The sequence below is a fragment of the Glycine max genome, chromosome 13 (genome assembly GCF_000004515.6).
Source record: "Glycine max cultivar Williams 82 chromosome 13, Glycine_max_v4.0, whole genome shotgun sequence".
NCBI lineage: Eukaryota > Viridiplantae > Streptophyta > Magnoliopsida > Fabales > Fabaceae > Glycine > Glycine max.
The window spans coordinates 12,014,270-12,029,066 of NC_038249.2; positions in this window are offsets into that span (position 1 = coordinate 12,014,270).

The following is a 14,797-nucleotide window of genomic DNA, read 5'->3' on the forward strand; positions in this document are numbered from 1 at the left end:
TAACAAATTGGGGGGGGGGGGGGTTGTTTGCTTTTGTAAATTAAACAACGAGTAAAATTGAATTAGAAATTATCAGAATTAAAATACGTTACTTCCCCTTGATTAACAAGCAAGTCTCCTATCCTAGGTTGCGAGAATTTATCCTTTATCAGTTCAACCACTTAATCCAACCCTAAATTAAATTACTAAGAGAAATTTAACATAAAGCATTCATTATGTGATTAAGCATCACACACACCAATTACTCATAAACGATCATTATGAATGAACATAAATTAAGCGCAGAGACAATTAATCAAGCACTAAGCATGCATGAATTAATAGCAACAAATTCAGAGTAATTAGTGAAGAGGAAAAACTGAACAGAATTTAATAGTAATAATAGAACCTCAAAGAGAACTATGCTTGATCCTCAAGAGAAAACAACGCTGCGGACTTAGCCTTCCATTAATCAAATAGAGAACGAAATTTTATTCATAAAACTAAAAGTCTGAACTGGAATTGTAAAAAACGAAAATAAAAGAGAAAGAGAAGAGAGACTAAAACTAAAAATGAAAAATAGAAGAGAGAGAGGAGAGAGAGGAGAGAGCTAAACTAGAACCTTGGTGCTGTTATATAGTTTTTCAGCCCCAAAGCTTACAAATCTGTTTTAAATCCAAGCCCATAAGTAAAATCAAATCAAATCTAGATAAGATAAGATAAGATCTAGATGAAATAATATCTAGATGAAATCAAATCTAAATAATATCTAGATAAAATAAGATAAGATAAGATAAGATCTAATTTTGTAGAATAAATTAGTCTGCTCTCTTCAAGTCCAAGCCCAATTCTAGATTCAAGCCCAATACTTCATTAATTCCGGAAATTAGATTAAAAACATCAAATTAGCTGAATGGGCCCAAATAATAAAATTGCCTCATAAATTTGACAATTAAGACTAATCAGTATTTAAAATGGTGCAAAAAGGGTTAAGAAATAAGAGAAAATAATGGCACATCAAAACCCCCCATACTTAGCCTTTTGCACTTCTAGGCAAAATGAAATAAAGAACAAAATCCAATGATATCAAAGAGAGACAAACAAAAACATTTACATATTTCTCAATGAACATCAAGGAATGAAAGGAATGGGTAACATCTAACATGAAGAGATCCAAAGAGTCAAGACATTCGTGAAAATCATCCAAGCAACCCAATCATGGAAAAATAGTTAATCAGCTCAATAATGAAAAATGATTAAGCCTCACAAGATATGCCCTCTATCTCTCAAGTGTCTAGGCTACTGTTTACTCTCGAAGCACCCATGAAAACAAACACCACATAGACTTGGCAAAATTCTAAAATTGACAAATGACTTGACAACACATGCATATGAGGATCAAAAGGTCTTTAAAGGTTGTAATGGGGCCAAGGACAAGGTAAGGAAAAAAATATGGAATAAGTAGCTAAATCCCAAAGGAATAAAGGAACAATGGGGAATAAGTGGAAATTAAGCACAAGTAGTAAACCCAAACCCTCTAATATCAACAAAATTAACCAAGGCTCCCAAATCAAGTTCTCATATCAAGACCTTATTTATTCAACTTCACTTCTTTTCTTCTTCTTCTCTTTTTTTTTGAATAGTACGAAATTGCAGAATTTGCAGCAACTGAATTTTTTTTTATTTTTTTTATTGAACAGTACGAAATTGAAGATTAAAGAAAGAACTAGGCAATATATATATATATATATATACATCAAGCATGGCCAAAATAAAACATTAAGCATGGCCAAAAATCATATCTTCCAATGAAACATACCTTCCCACACTTATTCCCAGCTTATTCCCAAAACAATTCCAAAGCTCCAAAATTCCTTAAGGGTAAGGTGATATCATGGTTTTTCACTTAAGGCTTGTAATGAGCTTCAAAACAAAGAAAGGGGAAAATAGGCTCAAAGGGGCTATCAAAGGAATTAATTCAAGGTAAGTCCATTTGGCTAGAAGCTTATAAGAACGAAATTGCCTAAATCATTTCCAAATATGCATGTGAATTAGGAAGCATCAACAAGAATCAAGCCAAGACTATTGTACAAGCAATCAATGGGGAAAAACACACCAAAAGATTATGATGATGGATGGCTCGAATTCTCACAAAGGTAAACTTATCACTTTCAAATTGAGCTTTCAAAACTATCATGACATGCAAAGGAAAAACAAGGATTTCAAGTCACAAAATGTCAAGAGACTTTTATTTTCAGAACAATTACCCATTACTTGAACATATCCTATAATTCAAAGAGAAACATGCAAATTTAACACAACAAAACTAACAAAATTAAACTAGAACCCAACAAAACTAACAAAATTAAACTAATTTAACACAACTAACAAAACCAAAACTAAAGAACACACTCCCCCCCATACTTAAACAACACATTGTCCTCAATGTGGCACAATTAAAAGATTAAAAGCAATTAAACCATCAAATAGAATCGGACAAATGTAATAAAAGTAAAGAAGGAGATAGGAAAGAAAAACTCCCTAAGTCATGGTAGAGGAAGAGTAGGGTGGAGTAAGGAAGTCTCTTCCACCACTACGTCCACTAAAGAAGGGTTTGTGAGGAATGACTTAAGTCGGTGTCCATTGACCTTGAAGCTCTTGTTTGTGGAGTCGCTTTTGATCTCAACTGTACCATAAGGAAAGACATTAGTAACAACACAAGGACCAATCCACTTAGATCTCAACTTACCACTCATGAGTCCAAGCTTAGAATTATACAATAACACATTTTGCCCAACCATGAAGTCCTTCTTAATTATCATGCTATCATGGAACTTCTTGGTCTTTTCTTTGTAGAACTTGGCATTCTCGTAGGCTTCTAGGCGGATCTCATCTAACTCACTCAGTTGCAACTTTCTTTCCTCACCAGCTTGATCCATAGAAAAGTTGCAGGTCTTCACTGCCCAGTATGCTTTGTGCTCAATCTCCACTGGAAGATGACATGCCTTTCCAAAGACAACCCGATAAGGAGACATTCCTATGGGTGCTTTGTAGGCAGTCCTATGTGCCCAAAGAGCATCATCTAGCCTGGTACTCCAATCTTTCCTGCTTGGTTGCACAATCTTCTCTAAAATTCTCTTGATCTCCCTATTAGAAATTTCTGCCTGTCCATTGGTTTGGGGGTGGTATGGTGTGGATACCCTGTGGACAACCCCATACTTTTTAAGCAAGGCATGCATTGATTTGTTGCAAAAATGGGTTCCTTGATCACTAACGATTGCTTTAGGTACTCCAAACCTACAAAACAGATTAGATCTGACAAAATCTGCAACAACCTTAGCATCATTAGTTCTAGTGGGCTTGGCTTCCACCCATTTTGAAACATAATCAACTGCAAGGAGAATGTAAACATAACCAAAAGATACTGGAAAAAGGGCCCATGAAATCTATACCCCAGACATCAAACACCTCACAAAATAGCATAGGTTGCTGAGGCATTTGTTGTCGCCATGTAAGTGCACTTCCTGCTCTCTGACACTGCTCACAAGTGCTACAAATCTTCCACGCATATTTAAAGATGGTGGGCCAGTAAAAGCCACAGTCAAGCACTTTGTGAGCTGTCCTTTGTGTTAGTGCTTAGCTTTACTTAGTTTTAAAAGATTGGCTAAGATTTTGTTAAAACATAAGCACTTAGACAATGAAGGAAAGCTGGAGTTGCTGCACATGATGTCTAACATTATGTCAAGGAATCAGATTGGGCTGCACAATGCACAAGGCAAGATAAAATGTCAAATGAAGAATTGAAGCTGCAGGATCCACGATGTCGGATACAATGTCCAGGACATCCTGCCCGCAAATACTGGACACATAAATCTGTTATATCTTTAACAGATTAATGTGCAGTCAGCAACAGATTAGGCGCTATATCTTTAGGAACGAATTAAAAGATAATTAAAGTTTGAATTACAAACTTGAATAGTTTCGTTCAGGGATTAGAGATTGAAGATAAAAACTAAAAGATAAAACTTTATCTTTTAGATCTTTAAGTGCAGATTTTTCAGGAGAATGATAGATCTCATCCAGCGCAAGTTGTTGCAGCCCAGATACGCACACTGCTATATAAACATGAAGGTTGCACGGGTTCTGTACCAAGTCAGAGATTGAAGAGTTATTTTGTGAGTTTTGTGACTTGAGTGTTTTGTGAGCCACCTTGATGTTACCCTAACATCAAGTGTTGGACCTGAGTGTGTAGAGTTGATCTCTATTGTTCAGAGAGCAATCTCTGGTGTGTCTTTGATTTGTTTGTAAACACGGGTGAGTGATTGAGAGGGAGTGAGAGGGGTTCTCTTATCTAAGAGTGGCTCTTAGGTAGAAGTTGCACGGGTAGTGGTTAGGTGAGAAGGTTGTATACAGTGGCTGTTAGATCTTCGAACTAATACTATTTTAGTGGATTTCCTCCCTGGCTTGGTAGCCCCCAGATGTAGGTGACGTTGCACCGAACTGGGTTAACAATTCTCTTGTGTTATTTACTTGTTTAATCTGTTCATACGGTCATATACAATCTGCATGTTCTGAAGCGCGATGTTGTGACATCCTGTACGACATCTGTCCCCAGTATCAGAATTTCACTTTGAACACCCAGATGACCTCCCGGTGCGGAAGAATGACAGAACTGCAGGACTGAGTCAGCCTCATGATCTGGAATGCATCGTCTAATGACCTGATCACTGCACAATTTTCACAAGTAGGGGTCATCCCAAATAAAATGCTTAGCATCACTTTTAATTTTATCTTTTTGGGCCTTAGATGCTAAGGGAGGAAAAACAGAAGCAACTAAATAATTGACAATGTTAGCAAACCAGGGAGTAGAAAGAGAATAAGAAATATTATACAATATATATAAATGATCATCCGGGAAATCATCCCGAATGGGTGAGTCCTCATCAGACACATGTTCGATCCGACTCAAATGATCAGCAACTAAATTTTGTGCTCCGCTCCTATCACGGATCTCGAAGTCAAACTCTTAGAGCCAGAGCATCCATCGGATCAACCTAGGCTTTGAATTAGCCTTCTGCAACAAGTACTTTAAAGCTGCATGGTCAGTATAAACAATAATGCGAGTACCAAGCATATAAGAACAAAATTTTTCAAGAGCAAAAACTATGGCTAGTAGCTCTTTCTCAGTAGTAGTATAATTCGCTTGGACAACATCTAAAGTCCTAAAAGCATAATATATAATCCTAGGCAATTTATCAATTTTCTGAGCAAGGACAACCCCCAAAGCATAATTTGATGCATCACACATAAGCTCAAAAGGGGCTGTCTAGTCGGGTGCCTGGATGATGGGGGTGGTAGTCAGTGCTCTTTTGAGGCAATCAAAAGCCTCTTTGCATTTATCATTAAAGTCAAACTCCACCTCCTTTTGCAACAAGTTGGATAGTGGAAGGGCTACTTTGCTAAAATCTCTTATAAAGCGCCTGTAGAATCCTACATGACCAAGAAAAGATCGCACCTCTCGCACGCAAGAGGGGTAAGGCAATTGTGAAATAACAGAAATTTTTGCAGGATCTACTTCAATGCCCTTATTGGAAATAATGTGGCCTAAAACTATACCTTGCTCAACCATAAAATGACATTTTTCAAAATTTAGAACAAGGTTAGTTTCAGTGCATCTATTCAAAACCTTTTCCAGACTATCCAAACAAACATCAAAAGAGGATCCATATACAGTGAAATCATCCATAAACACCTCTATGCAATTTTCTAAAAAATCACTAAAAATACTAATCATGCACCACTGGAAGGTACCAGGGGCATTGCACAAGCCAAAAGGCATCCTCCTATAGGCAAAAGTGCCGAAAGGGCAGGTGAATGTGGTCTTTTCCTGATCCTCAGGAGCAATAGTGATTTGCATATAACCAGAAAAACCATCAAGGAAATAGTAGTGAGATTTACCTGCCAGGCGTTCAAGCATCTGGTCAATGAATGGCAGTGGAAAATGTTCCTTTATGGTAACCTGGTTCAACCTCCTATAGTCGATGCATACTCTCCAACTGTTCTGCACCCGAGTAGGAATCAGCTTCTCCTTCTCATTTTTGATCACGGTGAGGCCGGTTTTATTTGGAACTACCTGGACGGGACTCACCCATTGGCTTTCGAAGATAGGATAAATGATTCCAGCTTGCAAAAGCTTGGTTACCTCCTTCTTCACTACATCAAGAATCACCGGGTTGAGTCTTCTCTGTGGCTGTCTTACTAGTTTAGCCCCATCTTCTAAATTTATTCGATGCATACATGTGGATGGGCTAATACCAGGAATGTCCGCCAGGGTTCAGCCTATTGCCTTCTTATGCTTCTTGAGAACTGATAACATCTTCTCCGCTTGCTCATCAACAAGGGAGGCAGATATAATTACTGGAAAACTTTTACTGTCATCCAAGTAAGAATATTTTAAATTTGATGGCAGAGGCTTCAATTCTGGTGTGGATGGCTGGATAGTGGTAGAAAGAGATGGTTTCTCAGCTTTACCTCATAAAGAAAGTCAGAGGTATGTGTACTTCATGAAACATGGTTAGTTCTATCTGACTCTATAAAATCAATCTCAAGAGGTAAAACATCAGCAAACATATAATCAATATCAAATTCAGGTTCACTCTCAGCATCAAATTCAGACATATGATCAAGTACAAATTCAGATTCAATACATGAAGAGTGAGAAGCATGCAGATTAGAATAAAGATTAGTCATGTATTCATCAACAATATGGTCAATTATTTCAACACGAAATACAGAAAGATCTTCAGATGGGTGTTTCATAGCATCAAGAATATTAAAATGAACAGTTATATCACCAAACTCCATAGATAGTGTGCCTGCATATACATCTATCTTAGTTCTAGCAGTTTTCATAAAAGGTCTGTCTAGAATGATGGGAACTGATCCTTTAGAAAATCCCTCCTCCATATTTAAAATATAAAAATCAACAGGGAAAATTAGCTCACCAACTCTAACTAAGACATCCTCTATGAAACCAGCAGGATAGGCAACACTTCTATTAGCTAAATGAATTACCACATCAGTTGACTACAAAGGACCTAGAGATAGAGAATTAAAAATAGACAGAGGCATAACACTAACAGAAGCTCCTAAATCTAGCATGGCATTGTCAAACTTATTGTTCCCTATAATACAAGGTATGCTGAATGTACCAGGATCTTTACATTTTTCAGGGATTTGGGGAACTGATTTACCAATCAATGCGGAGACATTTCTGCCCATACTAATTCTTTCACTTCCTTTAAGCTTCCTCTTATTAGTGCACAGCTCCTTCAAGAATTTAGCATATCTTGGAATTTGCTTTATTGCATCCAACAGAGGTATGTTTACCTCTACTTTCCTAAATATTTCCAAGATCTCCTTCTCTGCCTCTTCCATTTTTTTGTTGGAAATTGCTCTTAGAGGGAATGGAAGAGGGATATGTTGCTTCTCTTTAGATTCACCTGCATAGAAATTGTTAGGTAACTTACTCTTTAAATTTTTGTCATCATCTTTTTCTGGAGTAGAGTAAGGTTGGGCAGGTTCATTGGCGGATGAGGAAGATGCTACTGGTTGAGGTCCTTGACACTGCTTTCCTGACCTCAATGTAATGACACTCACATTTTTGGGATTCTAGACAGGTTGAGAAGGTAATCTATCAAAATTCTGGGACTGTTGTTGATTTAACTGTGTAGCCAACTGTCCCATCTGATTAGTTAAGCTCTGAATGGAGGCTCTGGTCTCTTGTTGAAATTGCATGTTTTGCATAGTCATTTGCCTCACAAGTTCTTCAAGGGAAGGTTGCGGAGGGGCCTCAACTGTTTGTTGTTTCTGGGGCTGTTGTTGTTGTTGCTGCTGGATTGGTGGAGGAACGTATGGTCTGCTTGGGCCAGCAACATTTTGAAAATAAGTCTGTTGTTGTTACTGCTGCTGTTGTGAAGGATTCGACCATCTAAGGTTGGGATGATTCCTCCATCCGGGATTGTACCTGTTGCTGGAGAGATCATAATTATTCTGTTGTGGCTGATTTTGCTGTTGAGGTTGAGGAGGTCTGTTGTAGATGTTTGCTGCATAAGCTTCAGGCTGTTCAATTGCTTCAGATTGTTGCACAGAAGGGCAAAGGTCTGTGTGGTGGTCGAAAGATGAGCATAAACCACAGAGTTTGGTGGTGAGGGAAACTGGCACATAATTTTTTAAATCTCTCCCAGTATTCATATAGGCTCTCTCCACTGAGTTGTCTAATACCTAAAATATCCTTTCTGATGGCCGTGGCCCTGGAAGTAGGGAAAATATTTTCTAAGAATACTCTCTTGAGGTCATCCCAGCTCGTGATGGACCTTGGAGCAAGGTAATATAGCCAGTCCTTTGCCACTCCCTCTAAAGAATGAGGAAAAGCCTTAAAAAATATGTGATCCTCTTGGACATATGGGGGTTTCATGGTGGAGCAGACAATATGAAATTCTTTCAGATGTTTGTGCGGGTCGTCACCTGCAAGGCCATGAAACTTTGGAAGAAAATGGATCAGTCCAGTTTTAAGAACATATGGGACATCCTCATCAGGGTATTGGATGCACAAGCTTTCATAGGTGAAATCAGGTGCAGCCATTTCCCTAAGAGTCCTCTCACAGGGTGGAGGTTGTGCCATATTCTCAGAATGTTCAAAATTATAATGCTCAAAATCACCAATATCAGAATGCTCAGGATGCTCAAAAGGTACTAAGTGATGTCTAACTAATCTATGAAATGTCCTATCTATCTCAATATCAAAGGGTTGTAAGTCAGATGGATTTCCTCTAGTCATACACTAAATTTAGCATGCACAACTAGTTGCCTTCTTATGCAAGTAACAGTGTAGGTTTGAACTACAGCTACCATTAAATGATATTCAAATGACTTGAAATTTTGTGAGCAACCTTATAAAATGATGAGAAGATAGAACAAAAAATTTCAAATGAAAATTTGAAGTCCAACTTGATGTAATCCTACCCCCCAAGGGTATTGGATAGAAGACTCCAAGAGGCTTGGGCTAGAGCTACTAAAGAAGGCCCTAGGGTTCTCATGAACCTTAGGGTAGATTTTATAGCCCATGGGTCAAGGTTGGATCCACTCTTCTTTGTAAATATTAGAATAGGTTTTTTCCTTCTTTTGGGCCTTGTATTTTGGCCATTCTAGTAGTATAGGGTTTTAGCCTTGTATTTCAGGGCGTAGTCTTTGTAGTAGGGACTTTTTTTTGTATTTTCATGTATTTTGTCATGGGGGTGAGCTTAGCTATTATAGGGGGTGTGTAGCTAAGCTCTAGCTTCTCATCTCAAGGAGGTGAGCTTAGCTATTAGAGAGGTGTGTGTAGCTAAGCTCTAGCTTCTTTAGGAATCTTCTTAAGGAAGCTTCTCAAGGAGGTGAGCTTAGTTATGAGAGGGGTGTGTGTAGCTAAGCTCTAGCTTCTCAAGGAAGTTTTCTCAATGAAGCTTCTCAAGGAAGTTTTCTCAAGAAATCTTCTGAAGGAAGCTACCTAGTCTATAAATAGAAACATGTGTAACACTTGTTGTAACTTGGAGGAATGAGAGTCTTGTGAGACACAACACAAAGTTCAACTTCTCTCCCTTTTTCTTCCTTCAATTTCATGCTCCCCCCTCTCTCTTTCTCTCCCTCTTTATTTTCCTCCATAGAAGTATCCTCTCCAAGCTTCTTATCCAAGGCTCATCTTGGTGGTGAAGCTCCTTCTTCCAAGGCTTATTCCCTAGTGGATGGTGCCTCCTCTCTCCTCTTCTCCTTTGTCTTCCGCTGCATATCCATGGTGGAAAATCACCATCAAAGGACCTCATTGAAGCTCAAAGATCCAGCCTCCATAGAAGCCCCACAAGCAAGTTTCCATCAAGTGGTATCAGAGCACAAGAGCTTCAAGTAGGTGCTCCTTAAATCTCCATTAATTTTTTTTGCTTTACCTTCTCTTCCATTGTTGTTTCTTCATTTTTTCTCCATGTATCTCCTCATATGTCTTGTGCTAAATGTTGTTAACTTGATTCTTTAGAGTTTCCATCGATTAAACTTGCTATAGAAGCTACATTTGATTTTCTGTGGTTCAAATTTCTTATTCTTGTTCTTGAACCATGAATTGTGTTGAGTTTAGGTTCCTTTGAGTTTTGTCTTGTTATTTTTTGTGGCTGAAACCTAAAACATAAAATTCTTACAAAAATATTAAAGTAGAAGAAAACCTCAAAAATATAGAGTGACTTGTTCACCTATTGTAGTTTTGTCATAGAAGTCATGTCTAGTCATGAAACTTGTCACATAAGATTTCTTATGTTGTGCTGAATTTTATTTTCTTGCTTCTTTGTCTAACTCATTTGTTCATGAGTGTATGAAATTCTTTTAGCCTATTATTTGATTTGAGTCAAATATTTCATGTTAATTAGTCCTTAACATGTTCATGCAAAATTCTTAGAGAGTCTTTGATTGTGAACCTTTTCTTGAACTTTTAGGTTTCCTTATGATTGTGTCTATTGTGAATTTGAGTTTTGGTGATTGAATTGCTGGCTGAAATGTTGATCCTAAGTGAATATTGAACTCCTAAAACTGTGTTAAACAATCCTAGTGAGTTCAACATACATAGGAAGGTTGAAAGTAAGCCCAAGGCAATCAATATACCATGCTTAAAAAACAATCGCTGGTGTTGGCAGCTTGGACATACAAACTTGTAAAAATTACTGGGAATTGGTTACTTTGAATTTTGAGCTGAAATTTTTACTTAATTTTCTAGACATCGGGAAAAATGTTATATAAAAAGAACCAAGTGATTTGGATAAAAGTAAAAAATACTAAAAATCACACAAGTTGGCAGGAAAATGAGTATCCAGAAAAAAAAAAGGTGAAAGGGGAAGTGTGCTTGTTGTTTTGGCTCAAAATTTATTCTATAATTGGTGCCTATGTTATACCAATCTTAGTTCCGAAATTTCAATTGAAAATTACTATGAAAACAAGTGCCAAAGCTAGAGGTTTGTTGAGTCTTTTTTTTTTTTTTGTAGTTTTTTTACTCTACTCTAGAGCCATTCTAAGTTTCTCTTTGAGTCCTAGCTTGCTTCTATGTCCTTTTCATTGCTTTAATTGTTGAGTAATGCTTGAAAAATTGTCTTGTTAAAAATCCATTGATTTAGCTTTCATTTCATTTTTTTTGGTCTTTGGTTATTGCTTGTCTCTTTGTTTCCTTGTTTGTGGGTTGCCATATAGGGAATTGGAAGGAGGATTGGTGCCATCCCTTGAAGAATTTGAGTCAAGAAGAAAGGGGCCAACCACCTTAAGAGCTATTGGACTAAGAAGCACTCCAAATTGAGTGAATCACCAAAGAGAGAACAATCACCAAAATTGAGGACCGTTTTGTAATTTTGTAATTTGCAATTTACTTACCTTCATTGCTTTCAAGTTTTGTAACAAAAAGGCCTTTCATTGGAAGTGTGTTGGGAGCCTCCAATAGGTTACCAAACTTCCATTTGTGTGTAATAATTTTAGGCAATTTTTCCTTAGGATAGTGAGTGTTTTGTTGGGAACCTTGAATGTGGTCATCCAAACACTTTTAGGATTCGCCTAGTTTACATTTCTTGCTTACTTTCATATCTTATTTCCTTTACCTTCCATTGTCAAACCGCCTAGATAGCTTTCCTTTTACCAATTAGTTTTTAGCCTTATCTTTCACACCTCTTTTAGTGTTTATTTTTGGCTAGTTTCAACCATAGTTTCTTTTACCTTTTGTTTTCAAACCTCCAACAAGAAAGAACCACAACTTAGGAACCAACATGAGTCATCATTCATCTAGTGTTAATGGCAAGGGTACTAGTCATAAAGACCCTTTATCTAGAATCTTAGATGAGTTGAGTTCCCTCAAGTTATGGAAAGAAAAACAAGAGAGAAAAGAAAAAGAAAAAATAAGAGAGGAAGAAAGAAGAAAAATAATGAAAGAAATGAAAAGAGAAAAACATGCCTCCTATAGTGGTCATACTTCTTGTAAGAGCCTAAGTGAAGAACTTCACGACTATTATGAAGGAAGGCATAGGTCACATCTTAGACCTCACTCCCATAGGAGAGAAATGGAAAGAAGGCCTCAAGAGGCTAACAATAACCTCCCATACTTCCATGGGAAGGACAATGTAGAGGCTAACTTAGATTGGGAAATAAGGGTAGAGCAACAACTTAAAAAGAAGTTTACTTCAAAATCTTATGGCTCTCACTCTTATCCAAAGAAAGACCAAGGTCAAGGCATCTTAGGGGTGACACCTTCTAAGCCAAAAGATGATAAGGGGAAGACAATAGAAAAGCAAGCCCCTAAGGCTAGTATGCAAAAGAAAACTAGCTCTATAAAGTGCTTTAAATGTCTTGGAAGAGGACACATTACTTCTCAATGCCCCACCACAAAAACCATGATTATGAGGGGCCAAGACATTTATAGTAGCCAAGATGAGGCTACTACTTCACCTTCCTCTAGTGAAAGTGAAGAAGCAAAAGGGGAAAAATCTAGTGAAGAAATCTACCCCCAAGAACAAGGACAACCATTAGTGGTTAAAGAGAAGTGTAAGGAGGTAAGTGTCTCCTCCAAGAGTTTAGCTAAGAAGGAAACTCATTTTACAATAAATACAAACATTAAAGAAACTTTCCCTCTTAGACAACCTCCACATTTTCTCTTTTGTAAAAAGACACTTGCTAGCATTGCCACACCTCTTGGGCTTGAGTTTATTCCTCAAGTAAAAAAGTTGTTGGATGAGGGTTTGGTTTGCAAGAGCTTAAATCCTTGTGCTTTGTTGGGGCCCAAAATAGGTATTATTAGGCACCAAGTCCCTAAAATAGGTGGTATGATGAATGTTTTGAATGGTGCAACCCTCTTTTGTAAAATCACTCATGCACCCAACATCTTCGTGGTGTGTGTACATAAGGACCCATTAGGTAGGTTTGTTCTTATTTTTAGTTTCAATACAAACTTAGGTACTCATATGGGACACCTTAGGTTTGTCATACTTTTTGGTAGGAATAATCAATATGAAAATACAGAAAAAGGTATGTTTTATTGAGTTACTTTTCTTAATTTTTCAAATAGTGATCAAGGGGTTCCCATGAGCCCTAAGAGAATAAAGGTCATTCCTGAGTGGCCCACTCCACCAAGTATAAGAAAAATTTGGGGCTTCCATGACTTAACAAACTTTTACAAAAGGTTTGTCTCATATTTTTCTATACTTGTAGCACCACTCATTGAGTTGGTGAGGAACCATGTTCCTTCATGGGAAGATGCCCAGGAAATGGGTTTTCAGACCTTACCCTACTCTAACATACCCAACACCACTAATATATATGTTTTTATTCTTTTTACAGGTGTTGAGGGAAGGAGCCCAGAGTATGAAGAACCTCGAGATTTGAGGTCAAATCCTTTCCAAGGTGGAGGGGATGATGCAATCCTACCCCCCAAGGGTATTGGATAGAAGACTCCAAGAGGCTTGGGCTAGAGCTACTAAAGAAGGCCCTAGGGTTCTCATGAACCTTAGGGTAGATTTTATAGCCCATGGGTCAAGGTTGGATCCACTCTTCTTTGTAAATATTAGAATAGGTTTTTTCCTTTCTTTTGGGCCTTGTATTTTGGCCATTCTAGTAGTATAGGGTTTTAGCCTTGTATTTCAGGGCGTAGTCTTTGTAGTAGGGACTTTTTTTTGTATTTTCATGTATTTTGTCATGGGGGTGAGCTTAGCTATTATAGGGGGTGTGTAGCTAAGCTCTAGCTTCTCATCTCAAGGAGGTGAGCTTAGCTATTAGAGAGGTGTGTGTAGCTAAGCTCTAGCTTCTTTAGGAATCTTCTTAAGGAAGCTTCGCAAGGAGGTGAGCTTAGTTATGAGAGGGGTGTGTGTAGCTAAGCTCTAGCTTCTCAAGGAAGTTTTCTCAATGAAGCTTCTCAAGGAAGTTTTCTCAAGAAATCTTCTGAAGGAAGCTACCTAGTCTATAAATAGAAACATGTGTAACACTTGTTGTAACTTGGAGGAATGAGAGTCTTGTGAGACACAACACAAAGTTCAACTTCTCTCCCTTTTTCTTCCTTCAATTTCATGCTCCCCCCTCTCTCTTTCTCTCCCTCTTTATTTTCCTCCATAGAAGTATCCTCTCCAAGCTTCTTATCCAAGGCTCATCTTGGTGGTGAAGTTTCTTCTTCCAAGGCTTATTCCCTAGTGGATGGCGCCTCCTCTCTCCTCTTCTCCTTTGTCTTCCGCTGCATATCCATGGTGGAAAATCACCATCAAAGGACCTCATTGAAGCTCAAAGATCCAGCCTCCATAGAAGCCCCACAAGCAAGCTTCCATCATAACTATATAAGCTAAAAATGATAAGTTAAGAAAAATAAGAGAATAATACTTGAAAAATAAAAAACTTTTGACAGAATCACTTTTTTTGGACGATGGAGACCTCAGCCGGCCTTTGCCACGGCATAGGAAATTTTTTTTCTACCCCAAATACATATATAATAATTGCGATTCTGATAACCGGAGCAAAAGTTATGGCCCTTTGAAGTTTTGACAAAAATCAAATTTGCTACTTTTTTGGAACTTTCAAATCTGACCAAACTAAAGGCTCTAGCTATTTTTCCCACAAAATATAGATTAAAAGAAGTTACCACAAAAAAATTCAGCCAAAAATAACAACTCTAGCTACTAAAACAAAAATCCCAAATAATTCAGCCAGGGTGGTCGCTAAAATCCGTCGCTACATGATTTGCACTACTACTCTATTTTGCCGCAAGCAAAAGTGGTCGCTAAAT